The following is a 15,091-nucleotide window of genomic DNA, read 5'->3' as shown; positions in this document are numbered from 1 at the left end:
AAGGTGCATTTTATATACATCTATATAGATCAGACCAAAATGAGGGACAAATGAGGAAGAATGAGAGACAGAGGGATGTTGCTCGAAATCAGGGACAGTCCCTCGAAATCAGGGACAGTTGGGAGCTATGTATGTATGGTCAGCCTAAGCCAAGGATACCCTGCAGCTTTGCATTATCTCTCACCCCCTAAGATTAGATCTAATATATACTGTTCATGGAAAGTCTATCCTAAAACTGGGAGTACAGAAAGCCTTCTGACTTGTGTCTCTAGCATCACTAGCCATCTGTTTCCAGGACCAACATTAAATGTATTAAAATGAGTGTAAAGCTTACCATACACTGCCGGGGGAACAAAAAAATCAAACAGATCCCTTCATCCATGCCATACAGAACCTAGGGAAATTTGCTGTTCTTATTGTTTTCTGACTGTCGCTGGCTGTCAGAATGCCCAAACACAGGCTGCATCTGATTGGATGCAACCGCTGTTCGACCAAAATTTTTCTATTCGGCTCCTTTGATGTTTCAATCAAAGGATTTCAGATGGGAGGGTTGCAAAAGAGATTTCCATGGAGCAAATTTTGGCTAGTTCATCAGGAATTAATTTTAGCCAAGCCAGTAGGAATCAGCCAAATCCTGTGCAGTGTATGGCCAGCTTCATTTTACTGCATCACCTACCGAAGGGTCTGTATGATAGACATAGTGTGATGTCACCTATCACCAAATCCTGGTTTAGTGGGTTGAATAGAGATGGTCAATGACCTCAGTGCATTATTAAGAACTGTTATATGCCTTAAAGTGACACTAAATCCTGATATAAAAAATAAAAAAAATTCTGTTCAATAATATATATTTAACTCATATAGTACCTTCTAATGCTTTCAGCCACCTCCAAATCTCCACTCAACAGCGAGGTTTTACCACCCTCAACCTCACATGCGAATGAGCCCTAATAGAGCAGCCAGTTACAGTTCTCCAATCACCACTACACAAATCCCAGTGTCACCAGACCAGCATATGCCAGCAACAGTGTTCACCGATCACCGCAACACCAGTAGCAATGTTTCCACATCAGTGTAATCCACCAATGGTGTCCCTAATTGTCACCACACCAGACCTGTGTAAGTCAGTAGCAGTGTTCCTGATTGCTGCCACACCACTTCTAGCATCACCAGACCATTGTATGCCAGCAACAGTAATCCTTATCCCTGCCTGCCACAGTGTCACCACACACTAAAGCGGTGGGAAAAAAAACTGCAAGGCAATGCTATATTGTGCTACTATTCATCGCAAATTTTGAAATGCTTATCTTAGAATGAACCCCCCGCAGCGGCACCCGATCACCACTGAGGGGGCTGACAGGTTCCCCTGATGTTTCTTCCAGGTTCGCAAGCTCCGATGCTCTGAGCTGCGATGACATCACTCCTGCACATGTGCGCAGGAGCCCTGTTTTCTGGCAAGAAGCTCTGAAGTTCCGGGAGGTACGCCAGACTTTTAGGTGATGCTACACTAGGCTATATTCCTTGAGCACTCATACAGAGGCAACCATTACAGTTGGTTTTGACATAATTGGTTAATTTGTGTGATACACAAGATATTATGTCCAGTACAAAAGTCTCACACATGTGGTATCGCCATACTTGGGAGAAGTAGCAGAATTTGTTTTGGCTTGTAATTCTAAGTATGCCCATACTGTGTGTGATAAGTATTTTATTACAATTACTTTGTGTAAAAAAAAAAATCTTTTTCATTTTCTTTCCTAATTTTCAAAAAACTTGTGCCAAAAACATGAACTCTTCCAAAGACTCACATTAAACAGGGCAGAATCAGAACTAGGACAGGAAACAAGGGGAGTGGAGTAGGATACAGGGTACTGGATAGAGTGAATAGGATACTAGATGCAGGGTACTGGGTACTGGAACCAGGTCACAGGATCTTCATCAAGGAGGGGATTAAATACCTCCCCAGCAGGCAGTATCAGGTGCAGGCTAATTACTAGGATAAGATGTGTAATATATACCCTTGGAAAAGTGCTCCTTGGATTTTTGGCCCCTCCATGCATATAGGCTGTGAAAAAGTCTTACACGTGTGGTATCCTCATACTCAGGAGGTGTAGTAGAACATTTTTTGGGGTGTAATTGTAAGTATATATAGTTAAAATTGCAACTTTGTGAAAAAAGAATGTAAGGTAGTTTACATAATTAAAAAAACTACAACTTTAAAAAACTCATCATGCCAGTTACTTGTACTGTCTACTTTCCAAAAAAATGGGTAATTTGTGCTGTCCTGGCATTTTAGGGGCCTCAGGAAATGATTATTATTAAAGCGGGAGTCCGCCGGGACTCCGCGTTTTTTTTTTTTTAAAAGCCAGCAGCTACAAATACTGCAGCTGCTGACTTTTAAAATAGTGACACTTACCTGTCCAGCGCGCCCGCAATGTCGGCACCCGAAGCCGATCTCTAGATCGTCTCTGCCGCCGCCATCTTGGGTATGGGAATCAGGAAATGGAGCCTTTCGGCTTCATTTCCCAGTTCCCTACTGCGCATGCGCGAGTAGCGCTGCGCAATAAGGACGGTCCCCGCTGCCTCTGGGGTCTGTGTGTTTCCCAGCAGGCAGCGGGGCACTTGCGGAAAGGGGCGGGCACTTGCGGAAAGGGGCGTTATCTACGCCCCTTTCCGCAGAGCTATCCCGGAAGTAGGTGCAGATACCTGTACTGTACAGGTATCTGCACCCCCCTCCCCCCTGAAAGGTGCCAATTGTGGCGCCGGAGGGGGGGAGGGTTCCGATGAGCGGAAGGTCCACTTTAGGGTGGACCCCCGCTTTAAGTTTGATAGTGCTGAATTCCGAAAAATTGCCTGATCAGGAAGGCAGAATAAGGAGAATAAAGATATATCATTTAGTATCACTTTAAATGGTGATATGGATGCAACAATGCTCATTGGTGACATGTTTTGGTGACAAAACACTTGTACTGTTTAATTCTACGTTGCTTGAATCTGCACATCCTTTGCTTTCCTCTATCTTACAGTCCCTCTTCTCCACTCACATTAATATCTGCCTGTACCACAACATTTCATGTCCCATTCTATACAGCCCAACCCTCTGTCCTATTTTAATTTGCTAGTTTGTGTTAATATTTGTAACTCATAGTGTCCAAACTAGATTAGAGTTCTGTCAACATACAAACAATTTCTAGCTTGATTTTCCAAGCTGCACATATGTTTGGTGTTATTTGTGACTTTGTTCCAAGAAAGGGAGCTACCTCACCAATGTTTTTTCTTACCGCTAGACAGATGTATTTTATTAAAATATTTTCATTGGTCCGCTTTGTAGGTCTGTCCAGGCTAAAATGAAAATCTGGCATATGATTATTTTTGTGTTTGCTATAGTAGCCATATTCTAAGAAAAAAATGATTTCTCTTTGTTATATTTTAAGAAAAGTTCCATCCCAACTTTGGAGGCAACATAATCCTGGCACTGCCCTCCTGCTAGCTGCTCACATGACAAAGATGCACTATGATGAAAGACATATCCTTTGACATTGTCATTCATTGTGCTGCAGGGATTCCTAAAAGCAATGGTGGTGTTTTTTTTTTGTATCACACAGTACTCCATTGTGAATATGTCACAGGGCAGCTAGTGACTGGAGCAAGGACACAAATAAAGGTGAGAACCTTTGCTTTGTTGTGCCCCTAACGGTGCTACTGAATCAATGTTCTTACTTGATTCATGGTAAGAACTACAATGCATATTTGTACAATGCTGAAGATGTTCAGACTATAAAAATCAATTATTGGCCTGGCTTCACCTTTTCAGATAAGGGTAAGTCCCTACCGCTTAGCTGAATCTTAAGACCTCTGTTATTGCAGTCCTCAATGGGGGGTGCCTGTCCTTTCCTTTGTTTCTTTCTTTTGCCCACTTCTCTAATGTCACCCCCTTGTCCTCCTGTCTCCCCCCATTTTCCCTTTTGTATTCTGCAACCCTGATTGCTCCCTATTTATACTGTATAAAAATGAAGAGAGGATGCACCAACTTGCGCATCACCTAAGTAATATTTATTAAAATCAAAACAAAAGAAACATACTCACAAACAAATGGATAGTAAAAGCATAACAGAGTTTACAATTGTCCATTGTGAACACTGATATGCTTTTACTATCCACTTGTTTGCGAGTAAATTTCCTTTGTTTCGATTTTAATAAATATTATATATATATATATATATATATATATATATATATATATATATATAAATAATATGTTATAAAAGGTGAACATATCCTTTAAGCTGGCCATAAATAGATCAGAATGTGTCTGGTTCAGCAGGGATTGCTCGAATTTCGACCCATGTATGGCCGTCCCTGTTTGACAGAAGTCTATTGTCAGATCGACTTCTGTCAAAAGGGAATGTTGGAAAACTTTTGTAGATCAGCAGCTGCAGCCAAATGGGCTGCAGCTGCTAATCGCTGTATTCTGACAGCAGAGTAGTCCTATTGTCACAATACAGTGTCCCATTAGAGGGGATTCCTCTATCCACTTCGCTTGCATGGATGGAGGAATCTGTTTGAGTCATCTATGGCCATCTTTACTCTCCTACTCCCTACTACAGCCATTCTAAACAGTACTTGTTAGACACACATTTCCATTATGCCCTTGGTAATTTGCTAGGGGATCATTCTGTTTCCTCAACAATAGTTTGGTTGAGGTATATTCACCAATTGTCATGTTTACTGTTGCTATGGTAAATTGCCACATTTACAGTATTATATGACTCTGTACACTGTTACGACAGATTGTACAACACAGTATCACTTTCTGCCATGTACTGTTACTCTGAACCATAAAGAAAAAGAATTTGCTGAAAAAAAACAAAAAAAGAACAATTATATACTGTAGGTAAAAAAAATACTTCCTGTGGGTTGTGGCAAATGTTGCAATCTAGACCTTAGCGACTGATTTCCATGAAAGGGATCCCAGCTTTTTAAAGTCGACCTCGAAAAGATGATTCAGACATGCGTCACAATTGAACCCTCCATCCAGCTCCTTACAATTCATACAGGGCCCTTGTCTAACTACTGTCTACACTGCTAAATCTGGCCATACACAGTTACTTTTTTCATTCAGCCTGCTGGACAAATGTCCAGCTGCAGCTAGTGAATTGTGACAGCCTGCAACTGCGGCTGTAAAAATACCAAAACAATATCTGCATCTGATTGGATTGTCCGCCTCCTTTGATTTTTCAATGCCAGGCAATATCCTTCAATTGTAAATCCTGTTGATCCTGTCCCCAGGTGCACTGTCAGTGTTACTAGAATGGTAGATATGTGGCATTTTTTTTATATATATATATAAAATAATTTTCCTATACTATAAAATATTTTACTGTAGACTTTGGATGTATTTTTAAGTTCCTTATGCTTTTAGACCCCTTTCACACTGGAGCGTTTTGCAGGCGCTATGGCGTTAAAAATAGCGATTGCAAAACGCCCTAAAACAGCTGCTCCATTCACTCCAGTGTGAAAGCCCTCGGGCTTTCACACTGGAGCTGCGTGCTGGCAGGGTGTCAGAAAAAGTCCTGCCAGCAACTGCTTTGGAGGGGTAAAGGAGCCGTAAATTCACTGCTCCTCCACCACTGCTCCCATTGAAGTCAATGGGGCAGCGCTGCGATACCGCAGGCAAAACACCGCTCCGGCGTCATTTTGCGGGTGGATTTAACCACTTTTCGTTCGCTAGTGGGGGGTTAAAACCGCCCCGTTAATGGCTGAATAGCTGACGCCAGTGTTGAAAGGGGTTTTAGTGCAATTTTGTAACACCCACCATTTGGCATGATTATTATTATTATACACGATTTATATAGCGCCAACAGTTTACGCAGCACTTTACAATGTATAGGGGGGGGGGTGGAACAATACAATTACAGTACAATACAAAAGGTACAGGAAGGCCTGATGCACCCCATTCACCACTACATCCTCAATCTCATTATGATTTTCAGAAATTCCCAGGTATGTCCATCTCTGGACAAGAAAAGAGAGAGAAAAGCCCCGTTAATGGCTGAATAGCTGACGCCAGGGCTCAGTGTTGAAAGGGGTTTTAGTGCAATTTTGTAACACCCACCATTTGGCATGATTTTTATTATTATACATGATTTATATAGCGCCAACAGTTTACGCAGTGCTTTACAATGTATGGGGGGGGGGGGACAACACAATTACAGTACAATACAAAAGGTACAGGAGGGCCTGATGCACCCCATTCACCACTACATCCTCAATCTCATTATGATTTTCAGAAATTCCCAGGTATGTCCATCTATGGACAAGAAAAGCGAGAGAAAACGACCCGTGATAGGGAAGAACCCCTGGATTTTTTATGTGGGGGTTCACACCCAACCTGAAATTTGGTTTTAAGTGATAGATCTTACTTGTGCATTGAAACACCACCGGACTTTCTGGCAGACTAGGTCCGACGGTCTTCCCGGCGGACTTTCGGCAGATTTCCGACAGACTTCCGAAGTCCGTTCACTTTGAAATTGATGACGTAAGACTGGACTAAAAAAGGAAGTTCAATAGCCAGTAGCCAGTAGCTTCCCTTGCATCGTATTTGGTCCGTCGGACCAGCATATAGACGAACGGTCTTCCTGATAGGAATTGAGTCCGTTGGACAGATTTGAAACATGTTCTATTTCAAGGTCCATCTAATTTTTTAAATGAAAAACTATCGGATTAGCCCACACACATGATTGGAATATCTGACAGACTGATTCCGTCGGACCTAGTCTGACAGTTGTGTGTATGCGGCATAAAGCACATAGGCTGTTCACTTTGAAAGGGAAGTTGCATTTTGCAAAGCGGAATTACCCCAGAGCTTAGTGAATGTGATAAAGTTTCAGGATAACCAAGAAAATGCATTTTTTTCCTTGCACATGATTAGATAGTAAGTCAGCAGAGCTTCGCCTCTGTGGAAAATCCCCATGCAAAGTGCAACCTCCCTTGCAAAGTGAACAGCCTATTTGCCTGGAGTAAATCAAGCCCATTTCCTTTAATGTAGCACACATGCAGAACCTCTTCTAGGCCTTTGTCTAGGTTACAACATCCCGCCTCCTCATTTACAGCACAATGTATGCTTTACAAGCGTTTAACTGTTCACAGTGGTTCTTTTATGTGTGGAAGAATAGATGGGTGACATTATAATAAAGCAGGCTGAAGTCTATAATGTATTGTGATGTCTCTTTCTATCAAACCAAAACATACAAGTGCATGGCCATCTGTGACTTTTTTTTATGTTTTGGAAGTGATTAATAGTGCATAGGGAGACTTTCCAACATGCTCCCTGACAAAGAAGGATTCCACCTCTTTATTGTACATAGACAAAGTGCAATCTAATTTAAGGAGAAAAGTCAAGGAAAAGTCAAGGAAGAGCCCAGAGATAAAGCTGAAATCTGGGCTTAACAAATATTATACAAGTTCTGTGTGTTTTCGTACTTAAATCTTGGTGTGCTTTGGGTATATTCCACATCTGTGCTGTAATCGAAAGGGAAACAAATCCTGCACATTGCCTCTGTGCAGGAGCTTTCTGTAATAACTGTGAATGTTGGTCTATCTCCATGTGCACAGTGATTGGCCTTGTATCTGCCTTCCCGTATTTTTCTGCAGAAAGCCTGTAATTGGAGGACCTGCTGAGTCCTACTTTATTCCTGATTTATGTACAGGTTATGTGCAGCACAATGCTGATGTCACATGTAATGTTACATGGAAATATCAGGGGTTTGCACAGGCATTTTTTGCACATAAAGAGGTCAGATTTAAACATTCTTGGCATTAGGGTCCCAAAGCAATGATGGCGAATCTTGGCACCCCAGATGTTTTGGAACTAAATTTCCTATGATGCTCATGCACTCTGCAGTGTAGTTGAGCATCATGGGAAATGTAGATCCAAAACATCTGGGGTGCCAAGGTTTGCCATCACTGTCCCAGAGCATTCTGCCCGAGAAAAATGTACATCTATGGTGTCTATAGACACAGAGAACCTAGTATCCTAAATTACTCTAATTAGCATACCCCACACCCTAGGGCAGGGATATGCAATTAGCGGGCCTCCAGCTGTTTCAGAACTACAAGTCCCATGAGGCATAACAAGACTGACAGCCACAAGCATGACACCCAGAGGCCGAGGCATTATGGGACTTGTAGTTTTGCAACAGCTGGAGGTCCGCTAATTGCATATCCCTGCCCTAGGCAAAGGACAATTTGAATAGGAAAGTGATAACTCAGAAATGAATGACTAAAGCCCTTGTATACACATATTTTAGGGTTCTCCAATCTTTCTAAACAAAAGGCTGAATAACTGTCCTTCAGACTTAAGGGGTGTAAGACTGAGGCCAGTGGAAGTAGAAAATGCCATGGTGTTGGTGAGAGTAAAAAAACTGCATAGTGTCTGTGTTCAGTAGTTCAGTAGGAGGAGGAATAGTGCCCCATTGTTGGTGTCAGTGGGACGAATAGTGCCCCATAGTGGGTGTCAGTGGAAGGAATAGTGCCCCATAGTGGGTGTCAGTGGAAGGAATAGTGCCCTATTGTTGGTGTCAGTGGAAGGAATAGTGCCCCATTGTTGGTGTCAGTGGAAAGAATTGTGCCCTATTGTTGATGTCAGTAGAAGGAATTGTGCCCCATTGTTGGTGCCAGTGGAAGGGTATAGTCCCTATTGTTGGTGTCACTGGAAGGAATAGTGCCCCATTGTTGGTGTCAATTGAACGAATAGTGCTCCATTGTTGAGGCCAGTGGAAGGAATAGTTCCCCCTTGTTGGTATCTGTGGAAGGAGTAGTTTCCCATTATTGGTGTCAGTAGAAGGGTATAGCCCCCATTGTTGTTGTTATTGGGGAAAATAGTGCTCCATTGATGGTGCCAGTGAAAGGAATAGTTCCCCATTTTTGGTGTCAGCAGAAGAAATAGTGCCCCATTGGGTGTGTCAGTGGGAGGAATGGTGCTCCATCCCTAGTCCATCAGTTTGAGGAACAGTGGCCCATCGTTGGTGTCAGTGCTGTCAGTGGAAGAAATGCTGCCTCCTCATTGGTGTCAGTAGAAAGAATAGTGCATTAAGGGAGCCCATGAGATGCAGTTTCAAGACCACTGATCTAGTCTAAAGGTGCTCACATATATAAAGTCACCATCACCTAGTCGAATATAATAGGAACACGAAATGATTATCTGTCTGCTTTGTGCCAACTAAAGACACCTTATACCAAAATGATCTTGGACAAAGAACCTTTGGATTTTCCTGTTCCTTTGAGACAAGAAATGTCTGCTCAGTTAATAAACATGCAGTCTTGGCTAATACTAGAATACATGTTTAAGTGCTTATGTGATACACATTAATAGTAGATGTGGCTGTTTGATGAATAAATTACAAGTTCAAATGACAAACATTTGAACAGCAGCTTGCATATAGTTGACTTTTTGTATTCTTGTTAACTGTGTGAATATAGTTAATTGTTGTAGAGATTGTATTGCTGATAAATTTGCAGTTCGAATGAAAGCACTTTTGTTAAGATCTCTTTTTATTGGTTTTACAGTGACCTTTCACCCCTGGCTTGTTATATTTCTTAAGGATAATTGTTCTTTTTCACTTACTGTATACTAGCTTTGGTCTCAGAAGATATAATACGATAAGAATAGGTTCAGTATGTGGCAGTATTGTACAGTGTGATGATCAAATAACAAGAATTACTAACTCACGTTTTTTTATTAAATATACCCTATATTGCACACACATGAACTTTAATGCCATCCCAGTCTCATGCCCCATACACACTATCAGATTTTCTGCTGTTATTTTTCCTTCAGATTTACCAAAACCATGTAGTGCAAGGGCCTGCCTGACTGCATACAAATTGAAACTCCTAAGGTTTGACCTCAAATTATATGGTTTTGATAAATCGGAAGGAAAAACTCAGCAGAAAAACTGATAGTGTGTATGGAGCTTTAGTCCATAGGGTTCAGTATTGAGTTGGCCCACCCTTTACAGCTTCAACTCTTCTGCGAAGGCTGTCCACAAGGTTTAGGAATGTGTCTATGGGAATGTTTGACCATTCTTCCAGAAGCGCATTTGTGAGGTCAGGCTCTGATGTTAGAGAGAAGTCCTGGCTCGCAAACTTCATTCTAATTCATCCCAAAGGTGTTCTATTGGGTTGAGGTCAGGACTCTGTGCAAGCCATTCAAGTTCCTCCACCCCAAACTCGCTCATCTTCAGTATGTCTTTATGATATATATCTATACCTATATAGATATATACCTTGCTTTGTGCACTGGTCCAAATCATTAGGTGGAGGGATTATGGTGTGGGGTTGTTTTTCAGAGGTTGGGCTTGGCCCCTTAGTTCCAGTGAAGGAAAATCTTAAAGCGTCAGCATACCAAGACATTTTGGACAATTTCATGCTCCCAACTTTGTGGGAACAGTCTGGGGGTGGCACCTTCCTGTTCCAACATGGCTGCGCACCAATGCACAAACAAGGTCTATAAAGACATGGATGAGCAAGTTTGGAGTGGAAGAACTTGACTGGCCTGCACAGAGCCCTGGCCTCAACCTGATACAATACTTTTGGGATGAATTAGAGCAGAGACTGCGAGCCAGGCCTTCACTCCAATATCAGTGCCTGTCCTCTCAAATGCTTCTGGAAGAATGGCCAAACATTCCCATAGACAAACTCCTAAACCTTGTGGGACAGGAGTCCCAGTCATTTTGGCAATATAGTATATGTATGCAGATAAATCTGCTATATCAGTCTGAATTTTGTTTCACAAATGATATGATATTATACTGCATTGGGCAGCATAGTCCCAATGCAAGAACACGTCAACTTGCCTTATATCTTATGGCTACAGTTCACACCAACATGCTGCATTAACAAGATCCCTCACAGACAGCAATTTAGCCACTTGCTTACTGGGCACTTAAACCCCCCTCCTATCCAGACCAATTTTCAGCTTTCAGCGCTTTAAATAAGAATTGTGCGGTCCTACAACACTGTACCCAAATTAATGATTTTTTTTCCCCAACAAATAGAGCTTTCTTTTGGTGGTATTTGATCACCTCTGCGGTCTTTATTTTTTGTTAAAAAAATTTTAATAGACCACATTTTTTTTTTTTTTTGTTTTAAATATTTTGCTATAAAATTTAGCAAACAGGTAATTTTTCTCCTTCATTGATGTACGCTGATGAGGCTGCACTGATGGGCACCGATAAGGTAGCACTGGTGGGCAGTGATAGGCTGCACTGGTGGGCACTGAGAAGTGACACTGAGATGTGGAACTGATGGGTGGTACTGAAGGGCATTGATAGGTGGCACTGGTGGGCACTGAGAAGTGGCACTGGTAGCTGGCAGTGATGGGCACTTATAGGTGGCAGTGATGGCCACTGATGGGTGGCAGTGATGGCCACTGATAGGTGGCAATAGTGGCCACTGATCCGCACTGGTAGGTTACACTGATAGGCAGCACTGCTAGGTGGCACTGATGAGGCACTGATTGGTACCACTGGTGTGCATTTATAGGTGGCACTTGTGGGCATTGATAGGTGGCACTCATGGGCATTGATATGGTGGCACTGGTAGGCACTGTGGGCACTGTCAGGTGGCAATGGCAGGTGGCACTGGCAGGGGGTACTGATTGGCACAGATGAGGCAGATGTGCCTCCTTCCTCTTCGGGACCGATGTCCCTTGCACATAAGCCGGTGATCGGCTATTTTTTTCTCCTCGCGCCGTCAGCGTGAGGAGAAAAAAATGATTACTGAGATTTAGTTTACACACATGATCAGCTGTCATTGGCTGACAGCTGATCACATGGTAAGGGGCTGGGGCTGGCCCCTTACTTGGATCTGTGATCACACAAGTCTCAGTGACTCGGTGATCACAGCGGAGCGTGCAAAGGGGAGGACGTCCTATGATGGCCTCCCAGAAATTCAGGTCCACGCTGTAGCCGTCATTCGGCTATAGCGCGGACGCCAAGTGGTTAAAGGAACATAGATGTCTCTGGGTGTACCATCCAAGTTTTTCCGTAGAAGCACAAAAAAGTTGAGTTGAGTTCCAGGCCTTTTCTGGCACTTTTTTTTCAAATTTAACAATCTGTATTTTTTTCTACAAAATTACTTAGATATTTTTTAAAGCAGAGGCCCTAGAGAATATATTGGTGAGTTTTAAATTTTTTTATGTCACACGGTATTTGTGAAACAGTTTTTCACATTAAATTTTTTGGAGAAAAATACACTTTTTTAAATTTTAATGCAAAAAAAAAAAAAACACAATACATGACCCAATTTTTTCTACGATATAAAAGATGATGTTACACAAGTAAATAGATACCAAACATGTCACGCTTTAAAATTGTGCACGCCCGTGCAATGGCGACAAACTGTTTTATTTTTACACTGTTGCTTTAAAAAAAAAAAATGCACTTTTATTGCTGTCACCTAGAATGTAAACTTCCTTGTGACAGCTGCTCTTTATGGAGAGATATGGGGTCTGTAAGACCCCAAATCCCTCCTCTAGCCTTAAAAGCATTCAAAACACCAAGATCAGTGATTTTGAATGCTTTTGATTTTTTTTTAAATGGCACAGTTGGCATCCAAGTAAACTGGAAAGGATGTCAGGTCATCGCATCACTTCCAGGTTACCATACTGGAGAGCCGATCTAAGCCAATCCTGGCTTTGTTCTGCGGTCCAACCAGCCGACGGAAGCAGCGTCTAATCACTCGGAAAGCGTAGTGTATATATACAGTATGTACAATTTAACCTGTATTGTTGCTGCTGCTATACTTTTAAATATTCAGTGAAAAGAGAGAAATTGCCCCACCTTTACAGTCAACTGCAACACATATGAAAGATGATTTTACCAGTTATGTAATCTAATTACAATTATTACAGCAATCACGCAGGGTTTTTAGTACTAAATTACAGATTTATATTACCGTATTTAATCTAATATAAACAGTTTCAGAAGAAAACCTTAGACGTTAGAAGTGGAGCGATTTTTTTTAAAAGCATTGCTTTTAGATTTTTTTTCAGAACAATTATTTAAAAAAATTATTGGAATATTTTACAAAACCAGTTGTGGAAAATCAAATAAAAATTTTTAAAATTTCAGAATAAATAAAAGTAATTCACATGGATGGCTGGGGGCGGGTAGCTCAGGCAGTTGATCTGCATTTTTACCACCCTCTGATCACCGACTAAACTGTGCAATGGCAGCCAGGAAGTAGTACATAGAAAATTAAACAGCACGTTGCATGTTGCAGGCAGTATCACTGCTAAACATGACCAGAGAAGTGACTATAAAGCCATGCAGCAACCACAAGCCGAGCTTAGTTGCACATTATTTCAATAGAAAATCCCATTTGACTAAAAAAAAAAGCAGCATTAATGCTCTACTGCCCTTTGAAAAGTGATCGATTTTCAAAGGGGCTGCAGAGAATGATTGCCTGTGTGAACAAGGCCTAAACTGTCTTTGGGGGTTATTTACGAAAGACAAATCCACTTTTCACTACAAGTACAAACTGCAAGTGCAAAGTGCACTTGAAATTGCAATGAAAGTGCACTTGGAAGTGCATTCGCTGTAAATCTAAGGGGTAGATCTGAAATGAGGGGAAGCTCTGCTGATTTTATCATCCAATCATGTGCAAGCTTAAATGCTGTTTTTTATTTTCCTTGTATGTCCCCCTCGGATCTACAGCGACTTTACTTTCAAGTGCACTTTGCACTTGTAGTTTGCACTTGTAGTGCAAAGTGGATTTGCCTTTTGTAAATTACCCCACTTTGTATTAACTAACATTTTTCAATAGGCATAACAAATATATTGCACCCATGACACTACGGGGGTTATTTACGAAAGGCAAATCCACTTTGCACTGCAAGTGCATTTGAAAGTGCACTTGGAAGTAAAGTCGCTGTAGATCTGAGGGGTAAAACTGAAATGAGTGGAAGCTCTGCTGATTTTATCATGTGCAAGCTAAAATGCTGTTTTTTATTTTCCTTGCATGTCCCCCTCGGATCTACAGCGACTTTACTTTCAACTGCACTTTTAGTGCACTTTCAAATGCACTTGCAGTGCAAAGTGGGTTTGCCTTTAGTAAGTAGATCCCCCATTGAATCTACAGCGACTGCACTTCCAAGTGCACTTTCAGTGCAATTTCAAGGGCACTTTGCACTTGTAGTTTGCACTTGTAGTGCACAGTGGATTTGCCTTTAGCAAATAACCCCCTATGTCTAGTAGTTAGTTAAATTCAGCTAGACTTGTTCTGTAATGTTGAATATGTTTCGAAGTTAACCCAATCTATGTCTTTAGTTCAGAAGAACTGAAGACGTGGCTTGAATAGGCTATGTAACATCTTCAGCATTATAGAAATGTCCAGTAGAATGTGACTAACTACTAGTATACCATGACCTGAATTAATGAGAACCCTCACAGACATCATCAAATATAATAAAAGCATGATGACGATGCAACATATATCCAATAAGATGCATGAATATTGAATAATGAAAAAAGAATTACACCCTTCTATGCATGCGAGTATCATCTAGTCAAGGTTATTAGGACATAGCTGCTCATACAGGAATGGTTGTGCAAAGAGTGAGTATCTATAGATGCTCAAGCATGCCGGAGATGGGCACATCACACAAAAGATGACATGTTTGATATAACCCTACTCAGCCAGGTATTGATGTATCAGTTATGCAAACGCTCTTGTTTAGCACCCGTACAGTGAAAGGATTGTCCTTTTTTATTTTGTAAATTTGTATGCTTGAAAATCTTTATAGACAAATGATCAAATGGATCCATACACTACCTAGCTGTGCTCAATCATTACTGTTTAAAACAGTAGGATTGAATTACTAAAACAGTAGAGGCTCGACGTTCAAGTGAATGTTCACTGAGCTTAGTAAATAGGAAGCTGTAATCACTCCGAACAATCAATAATGTACGAAGAAGAATTTTATTTTCTCTTCCACATAGTTGGGTATTCAAAATAAACACACTTTGAGCAGGATAAATGTTGGATGGTAAAAAATAATTCTGTGATCCGAACTTTTTTTTTATGGAAT

The sequence above is a fragment of the Lithobates pipiens genome, unplaced genomic scaffold (genome assembly GCF_037356315.1).
Source record: "Lithobates pipiens isolate NorthernLeopardFrog02 unplaced genomic scaffold, aLitPip1_a1.2 Scaffold_13, whole genome shotgun sequence".
Taxonomy (NCBI): Eukaryota; Metazoa; Chordata; class Amphibia; order Anura; family Ranidae; genus Lithobates; species Lithobates pipiens.
This window is presented reverse-complemented; position numbering follows the sequence as displayed.